Raw genomic sequence first — 9,068 nt, 5'->3', positions numbered from 1 at the left:
GCACCTGGGATGGTCAGCCAAGATCAGGAAAATGGTCAGCCAAGATCAGGAAAAACTGACCTAAGGAAATCGATTACTGGTGGAATCCTTAGCAGAAAAGGCATATGTAACTCGGGGTGGGAGGAAGAATGTTTCTCTTAAGTTACATCCCTTGTTGCCCTCTGAAAAGTATTGAGTTCAGGCCAGGAAGGAGTAGACAGAGTGCTAAAGTCGTCTTTGCAGTTAACAAGAATTTTGGACAGAAATACGTATAATGAAGCATTAATCAGGGTGCACTTCCACTCACTTCTTTGTAACCAAAAGTCATGTTAACACTTGATACTGACCATTGGCATCCCTGTTGTTCCTATAGATAGGATTTCTGATGTTAGAATCATAAGGCATTTATTTAAGATAGAAAAGATCTGAGTCATGTACATAAACAAAAGAATCATAAACAAAATCATAAGGTTTTTAAGAATATCTAAGATGTTTTCCAGATCCCAAATTCCAGCCAAAAAGCTGTTGCCAACTAGTTTGAAGACCCCTCCAGATGAATGGATCATAATGAAAATACAGTTTCTTCATCCTCTTGTCTCATGACTTCACCCTGCACTCTTTGACCAGTTAACGATCTCCATACTTGGGCTCACTTCAAAACCCTTAAAAACCCTAGCCGCAAACTTCTCAGTGACACAGATTTGAGGTTTCTTCCCATCTCCTCATTCAGTAGCTCTATGATTAAACCTCTTTCTCTGCTGCAACCCAGTGTCTTGGTGTACTGACTTGCTCTGTGCATCAGGCAATGAACCTATTACAGTTACAGTACCTCAGAGGGTCCTCTGGAGACCTGGATTCCGTAACTTCAGGGTACGTTGAAGGATCCCTACTTGTCCAGCAGTAGGGCCCATGTGGAAACATGGAGTTAGGGAGCCACCACCACTCGGCCAAGCATCAACTTAATCAGACCTCTTAACAACACTGTGAAGAAGAGACAATCAATATTTGAATTTTGCAGATAAGCCAGCAGAGGTGCTCAGAGGTTAAAGTCACTCACAGTTAAACAGCAAGAAAATGGTGGTTGAGTGGGATTCAGTTCAACTTGTCTGGCTCCAAAGTCTCAGGTTTCTAGGACTTGATTTAAGGGGAGCCACACTTGTTTCCAAGATTGGACTTGGGGTTGGGATTGGTTGTTAAGCAGTCTCTTGACTCCTTAGGTTGGCTGGGACTGTCTTCCTTCACTCTTCTTCCTACTGCTCTCAGAAATGTCTGGTGTAGGTGCAGTGCTTGACTAGCATTTCAAGAGTTCATTTTTTTTTTCTTTTTCTTTTTAGTAGAGATGGGGTTTCACCATGTTGGCCAGGTTGGCCTCAAACTCCCGATCTCAGGTGATCCACCTGCCTCAGCCTCCCAAAGTGCTGGGATTACAGGTGTGAGCCACTGCACCCAACCTGAAGATTTCATTTCAATACTTCTTTTAACACAAAATTTATGACCCACATACAAATCAAAGGGCTTTTGGGTGACAAATTTAAAACTTGGGGGGATGGTACAATTATTCTAGAAAGCAGTTTGGCAGTTTTTCTTTATTTTTTTTGAGACAGAGTCTCACACTGTTGCCCAGGCTAGAGTGCAGTGATGCAATCACAGCTCGCTGCAGCCTCAACCTCCTGGACTCAAGCCATTCTCCTGCCTCAGCCTCTCAAATAACTGGGACTATAGGCACATGCCACCACACCTGGCTAATTTTTGTATTTATTTATTTATTTTTTTGTAGAGATGGGGTTTTGCCATCTCACCCAGGCTGTCTCCAACTCCTGAGCTCAAGCAATCTGCCCACCTTGGCTTCCCAAAGTGGTGGGATTACAGTCTTGGATCCCCTGCACCTGGCTGGCAGTTTCTTTAAAAGTTAAACAAACACCCATCATCAAATGGAAGTGGTAAATATGAGACAGGCCCGAGCAGGCCTTGAAGGCACAAGAAAGTTAGCTGAGGAAGTGGTCCACATACCTATAGACCTGATTCTTCCTATACTGCCTTCTTTGTCTCAGCCTGTACCTATGACTTCATGAAGAATTCCCTGTGATTAGCTGAATGAGGAAGAGAAAAACTCGTGTTTGCTTACAGATGGTTGTGCACAATATGCAGGCATCACCCAAGATGTTCAGATGTAGCAGTACAGCTTCTCTCTGGGTCATTCCTAAAGGACAGTGATAAGAAGAAATACTCCCAGTAGGCAGAACTTTGAGCATCGCACTTGGTTGTTCATTTTGTTTGGAAGAAAAAATAGGTACCTAAACTATCAATCACATAATTTATAGACAGTCTCAGGGTTCAGTCCCACAAATTGCAGCCTGTGCACATTTGAATTTGCTAGTTGATTCAGAAAGAAAATCTTAGTTCCCAATTTCTAGTTTCAGTGACAGTGATGTTGAAAAAAACTTTCACTGTTACTTGTATATAACATGCAGTGTACACATTCCATTTCCCACTTTTAGCAAAAAAGAGGAAAAGGTGCCTGGCTACTTTTCACTTCCACTTGGCTGAGGACTGAATACTCATGACCAATGTCCCTGAGAAGGTTTTTGCATTTGTGTATACAACTTTATTGAGGCATATGTAAGTACAGTTTCCACCAAAGAAACAGAACCAGAAGAATGGATATCTACAGCTATCATCTATATCTATATCTATATCTATCTTTACAATAAGAAAATCATACTTTCTACTAATATGATACAACTGAAAATGCGCTAACCTTTTCCCTGGAACAGGTTGCAATGTCCTTGAGTGATAGTCATTCTTTCCCTAGATACCTTGTAACTTAAATACTAGGATGTAAAGTCAATCACTGTTAATACATCTTATGTTAGATGATAAAAGTATAAAGAGGGAAAAACTCAAAAATATTTGCTTAATGCATATCTATTCGTACAAACATATAACAAAATAGAAAGAAATACTCATATATAGTTCTCATTTCTGCATCTGGTTACATGGTCATAGCTGGTATTTATAGCTACCTTCTTCCACTACCCGTGACTTATTCCTTTTGCCCTCAGCAAGCACCTAAGCTGGCCATGGTTCTTTGCTTGGTGGGTGACCCCAATCTTCATTTCTGAAACCTGGGCCATTAGCAGTTCTTCCTGAACTGCGTTGTAGTTCTCCATTGACTTTAATCACAGGACATGGTAGTACTAATAGGTGCCCTAAGGAATCTCTTGTATTCCAAATATACTTTGTCTTCTATTGTGTAGTAGCAGCCCAATTTCCCTTTGGTAATCAGGATCCATCATCCCAACCAGTACAGCACTACCTTATTTGCCTGTTAATTCAGAGGTAAGAGGAGCCCAAAGTGGCAGGGTGGCAGTTTTAACTTGTAATTCAATGGAATCATTGTTGAATCTCCTGGTGGAAGCATTCCTCCTTTTGTAACTAGGACTTCTAGATTAGCTGAGCATAAGGTCACAGGAACAGAAGCAAACATTTTGCTAGCGGATTACCTATGGTAATAGTGAGTGGTGCCACTCCCATTTCTATCCCCTGATTCCTGGACTGGTGACTCCTGGCTATGGGAGAAACAGTATGTATATTGGATGCTGATTTACAGGGCACACATCCTCCTGGAGGACGCTTCCCCAGTACTGCAAGATACTGCCACCTGGCTGCCACCATAATTGAGTCTTCACAAGGCCATTCCACTGTTCTATGAAGTCTGCTGCTTCAGGATGATGGGGAATATGGTTAATCCAGTAAATTGCATAGGCATAAGCCCACTGCCACACTTCATTTGGCATGAAGTGAGTTCCTTACTCAGAAGTAATGTTATGTGGGAATACCATGATGGTGGAAAAAGTATTCTTCAAGTCCACAGATGGTATTATTATTATTTTATTTTTTATTTTTTGCAGAAGCATTGCATTCAGAAAAAGCAAATCCTTTTTGGTGGGGAGAATGGAGGGGGAAGGAAATATGTGTCTAGAGTAAGTGTCTATTCCAGTTAAGAACAAAACACTGCCTCTTCCATGATGGAAACAGTCCAGTGTAGTCAACTTACCACTAAATAAGGTGGCTGATCACTCTGGGGAAGTGTCCCTGTTAGAGACTCAGTGTTGATCTTTCCTGCTGGCCAGTTGGGTGCTCAGCAGAGGCTGCAGCCAGGTCAGCCTTGGTGAGTGTAAGTCTACGTTGCTGAGCCCATGCATAACTTCAATTCCTGCCACCATGGCCACTTTGTCCATGAATGTGTTGGGAGATGACAGGAGTGTCTGGAGAAGGAAGCTAACTGACTCACAGAGTAGATCATCCAAACCACTTGATTATTAAAAGTCTCCTCTACTGCTTTCACCCTTTGGTGAACATTCACGTGGGACATTTCCCTGCATTCCCTTCTCTCTTATGGGATGTTGCTCAACTTCCTTGCTGAGAACCTTTGGGCTGAAGCACAGCTTCCAAGGACTCCTTAGGACAGTCCTCTTAAAATCAGAAGATACAACCATATCTCAGTGAAGCTGGAGCCTGGGGTCCTGCCAGGGGAAAGGAATATGGGGAGTTAGAGGTACAGAGGATGGGGGTTAGGTGGCTGATGCCAGAAGGAGTCATGGGGGTGCCAGGCCTGGGCTTCTCTCCCTGGTCTCCTGGGTGTCTGGGCATGGCGAATGAGAAGCCCCAGGTGAGTGTAAGGCATTGGAATGGGGGCTTGAATTCAGAGGCCCAGCTGGGTCCAGCACTCAGGGCAAAGCTGGATTTGGAGAGTCTGGCATAGAAGGTATCTTCTCTGGGATGGATTCCATCCCCGGAACCCCTAAGGGAAGGGTTTTGTGGGGCAAAGGATCATGAAGGGAGTGGCATAAGCTTTTGGAGGTCACAGCCAGAGGTCAATTTGGACAGCGCCCATTACATGCAGAAGCTGTTGAGTCAGCAGGATTGGGCCCAGGGCACCTCTGGGACTTATGAACTTTTTCAGTAGTGGTTATAGATGGAGAAAATAGATGGTTTCTGAACTCCTCGGGGAGATGCAGGCCTCCTGGAAGCAGGTCCACTGGATGTGAGTTCCTACAGCAGCTGTGGACACGCCTGTTCAGCTCTCCTTCAGGAGACCCTGCTGCAGGATGCATGGTGGAATGATGGCCTCAGCTACTTCCACCATGAACACTGAAGCCACATGCCACTCTCCCCAACAACCCCCACTACTTCTGGATAACGATTGAACTTGGAGCCCTCCCATTCTTGCCTGAAGCAGAACTCCTCTACAGGCAACTTTTGCCCTGGGTCTCCCCATTGGCCTTGCCAAGACTTCCTCAGAACTTTCTATGCTATGGCCTAAGGTTCAACTTCCTGGATCCTTTTTCCTTCCCCCTTCCTTTTATAGGTGTTGGATCTGCATCTCTATCTAAAGGCTCTCCCTGCCTACTTCTGCTCCTTCTCCTGTTACTCTTTTGGGAATTTTCTCCAATAGATCTCTTGTATCTCTCCCTCTTGGGGTTCACTTTTGAAATTCCAACAGAACAGGGTCTCAGGGCCATTCTGTCTTCTCAAGCCTAACATAGGCCATCCTTTTCCCAGGAGGCAACAGGGCCTTGTGGAAAGGAGCAGAAAGGAGGTTGGCAGCATTCAGAGGGCCTGTCGTCTTTGATGGAACTCCTAGCCTATCTCTGGGCTGGGGTGGCTCTAGTGGTGGAGGATAGGATAGTTGGTTTTGGATCTGGGCAGAAGTAAGAAGGAGCTGGCTCATACCAGCTTGTATTCTATTTTTAGGACTGTTGCAACTGTTGATGTCATATTGATAGCTTGAAATCAGCCAAGGTAGAAGTATTTGGACCTCAAGACAAATACTGCAAATCAGAGCTTTTCTCTTTAGAGACCTGGTTGTTAATATTTACCAGCACGCCACTGAATGGAAAATTATCATTTTCTTAGAATTGCTCTTGGGATAAAGTTCCAAATTATTATTCTAGCTGCTATAGCTGTATCATTCAGGGTCCCAGTAGGAATCAAGTGGCTCTCTCAAAAAGGTTATTGATGACAATTCAATTACCTTGTAATTGAATTGAAAAGGAAGAGACCATTTACAAAGGTGTGGGCAGGATATAGGGAATGCAAGAAGGGATGGTAAAGTATCCCTGATCTAACAATAGTGGGAAGCTGCTACTAATCCTAGGCCTGAGTACATAGAAGGAAGAGCTATTGGAGAACCTAGTGAGACCTAAAGCCTTAGGAGACGGCTGCTTGGCAGGGCACACAGCCTTGGGCAGAGGAACATGGTTACTTTCACCCCAGTGCAGCAGTGAGGAAGCCAGAAAAATACATACTCCACTTTCTTTCTCCCCCGACCCCTGAGTTCCCCTGTCCAAACTCCTGCTGGTGCCTCCACTGTCACCAACCAGGAGAAAAGGGAACTGTGGGTGCAGCTCATACACATCAGTCATCAGAAGCACAAGGCAGGTGGAAAAGGTGGAAGGTGGATCTACATGAACACATAAGGGCAGAGCCTTCGGTGATCTGTCCTTGTGCCACCTGCCCAGCTTCACTCGATGCCCACTGCACTGTGGGCACACACTGTTTCCTCTGCCTGAAAACTCTCTCACTTCCCCCTTCCCCTAGTTCATTACTTCTCATCCTTGGCTTAAATGTTAACCTCCTGAACGTGTAAGCCTCTTTGTTGATTGTACTGTTTTGCACCCTGTTGTTTATCTGCTTATGGGAAATCTTTTTTCCCAATGGTTATTATTAATATTTTTTGAGACAGAGCCTCACTCTGCCACCCAGGCTGGAGTGCAGTGGTGCAATTATGGCTCACTACAGCCTTGACCTCCTCCAATGCCTGAGCAATCCTCCCACCTCAGCCTCCCTAGTAGCTGGGACTAAAGATGGATGCTACCATGCCAGGATAATTTTTTTATTTTTAGTAGAGACAAAGTCTCGCTATGTTGCCCATCCTGGTCTCAAACGCCTGGCCTCAAGTGATTCTGCTGCCTTGGCCTCCCAAAGTGCTGGGATTACAGGTGTGAGCCAATGTGTCTGGCCTCTAATGATTATTTAACAATAATAATACTAGTATTCAACATTGATTGTACACATATCGCGTGCCAGGCACTGCGTAATTATTTGTTAGACTCTCTTAGACGACAGTCTCCATAAGGGCAGGGATCATGTCTCTGTATTGTTCATTGGTCTGTCTCTCCAGTGCCTAGGGTAGTAGCTGGCACATACCAGGACCTCCACAAACATGTATGGAGTAAAAAATCCCACAATGAGCCTTGCAAGTTTTTCCTAGCTCTCTTGTATCATGGGAGGTTAAATATGGCTGCAAATTCTTTACTGCTCCTCCCACTGAGAGATGAAGTCCAATTCCACTCCCTTGAATCTGAGCTGGTCTCAGTGACTTGCTTGGCTGATAGAATGTGGCTGGAGTGACATTCTTAGACTCGTAGCTCATAAGAAGCCTTGCAGCTTCCACCTGGGTCTCTTGGAACATTCTCGCTTGGTGCTCTGAACCACTACTTTCGAAGTGCGGCACATGAAGCCACCATGCTGGTGAGGCCACATGCAGGAATGGTAGATGGTTCCAGCTGAGCCTAGCTCTCCAGCCTTCTCTGCTCAGCCCCAGGTATCCACCAGTTCAACAGCACCAAGGGTGCATCCACTGATGCCACTTGGAAGAGTTACCCAGGATGGGCATGGTGGCTCATGCCTGTAATCCCAGTACTGTGGGAGGCTGAGGCGGGCAGATCACCTGAGGTCAGGAGTTCAAGACCAGTCTGACCAACATGGAGAAACCCTGTCTCTACTAAAAATACAAAATTAGCTGGGTGTGGTGGCGCATGCCTGTAATCCCCAGCTACTTGGGAGGTTGAGGCAGGAGAATCGCTTGAACCGGCAAGGTGGAGGTGCGGTGAGCGGAGATCTCGCCATTGCACTCCAGCCTGGGCAACAGGGGAAAAACTCTATCTCAAAAAAATAAAGAAAAAAAAAAAAAAAAGAAAGAGTTACCCAGCCAAGCTCTACTCAACCTTCTGGGTCACAAAATTATAAGATCTAATAAAATGGTTCTTCTTTTAAGCCTCTACATTTTGGGGCACTTCTTTATGTAGCAATAGTCAAAACAAGTAATATTGGTTAGGGGAAAATGCCCAACCTGCTTTTCCTCCCCACCTTCACCCATCCCACACTCTCAGGCTCCCCTTAGGGACTGTTACCTTCAGCAGTCTTGCTAACTTTCCAGCAACTTATCTTTGATGTGGCTTTAAGAGAGGAGCCTTCTATCAGCTCAGCTTTCATTTGCCACACTGCTGGGGAATCCCCCAAATGCTAACCTGCCCACTCTACAACAGGCTCCGACAGCTGAGCTGTTCTGGGCCACCTGCCAAATCTCATATGATACCCCCTTGATATTGGGTGACAGTAAAATTCACCGACTCCTGGGTGGAGGCCCTTTTCTTTGAAGCCTGCCCTGCTCACCCAACCACACACAGCCCACTTAGGTGGCATCACCAATTAGAGTTGGGGAAATGCAGGTGGTGGCCCCAGGCTACGCCAAGCTCCACTGCTGCCTTGCCCTCTGGGTCAGATCTGTCTCAAGCCGAACAAACTACTGCTGGAATCACCAGGGCTGTGAGGAGCTTCAGAGGGTGACCAAGGTTAGCAGTTAGAGGACTGAACCCTGGGTGGTGTGCTCTAAATGTGTGTAGGGTCCTAGATGAAGCCTTTTGGATATTTCTGGTAGCAACAAAGACTAAACAGGCATTTGAGAAACCTGAGGCGTCTTTGCCTGCTCCAGGGCCTCTGGAATAGGCCACGTGGGGATGTCCCTGGGGCATTTGCTAACTCATTCTCAGAGGAAGATCCGTCCTCATCTCACTCCTTTGCTGCTCAAGCACACATGGGTGGGTGGAAGGAAGGAGGCCAGCGACAGCATTCCCATAGAGGGAGTGAGGGTAGTGAGCACAGGGTGTGTTATGATGCAGCAAGACAGGCTCACCAGGGCCAGACCATGTAGAGTCTCGGACACACTCCTTGGTGCTCTTGGGCACAGCCTGCCTTCCTGCCCCTCCCCTCCCTTCCCCTCCCCTCCACTTTTCTCTCTTTCT

The sequence above is a fragment of the Mandrillus leucophaeus genome, unplaced genomic scaffold, assembly GCF_000951045.1.
Source record: "Mandrillus leucophaeus isolate KB7577 unplaced genomic scaffold, Mleu.le_1.0 Scaffold22, whole genome shotgun sequence".
Lineage (NCBI taxonomy): Eukaryota > Metazoa > Chordata > Mammalia > Primates > Cercopithecidae > Mandrillus > Mandrillus leucophaeus.
This window is presented reverse-complemented; position numbering follows the sequence as displayed.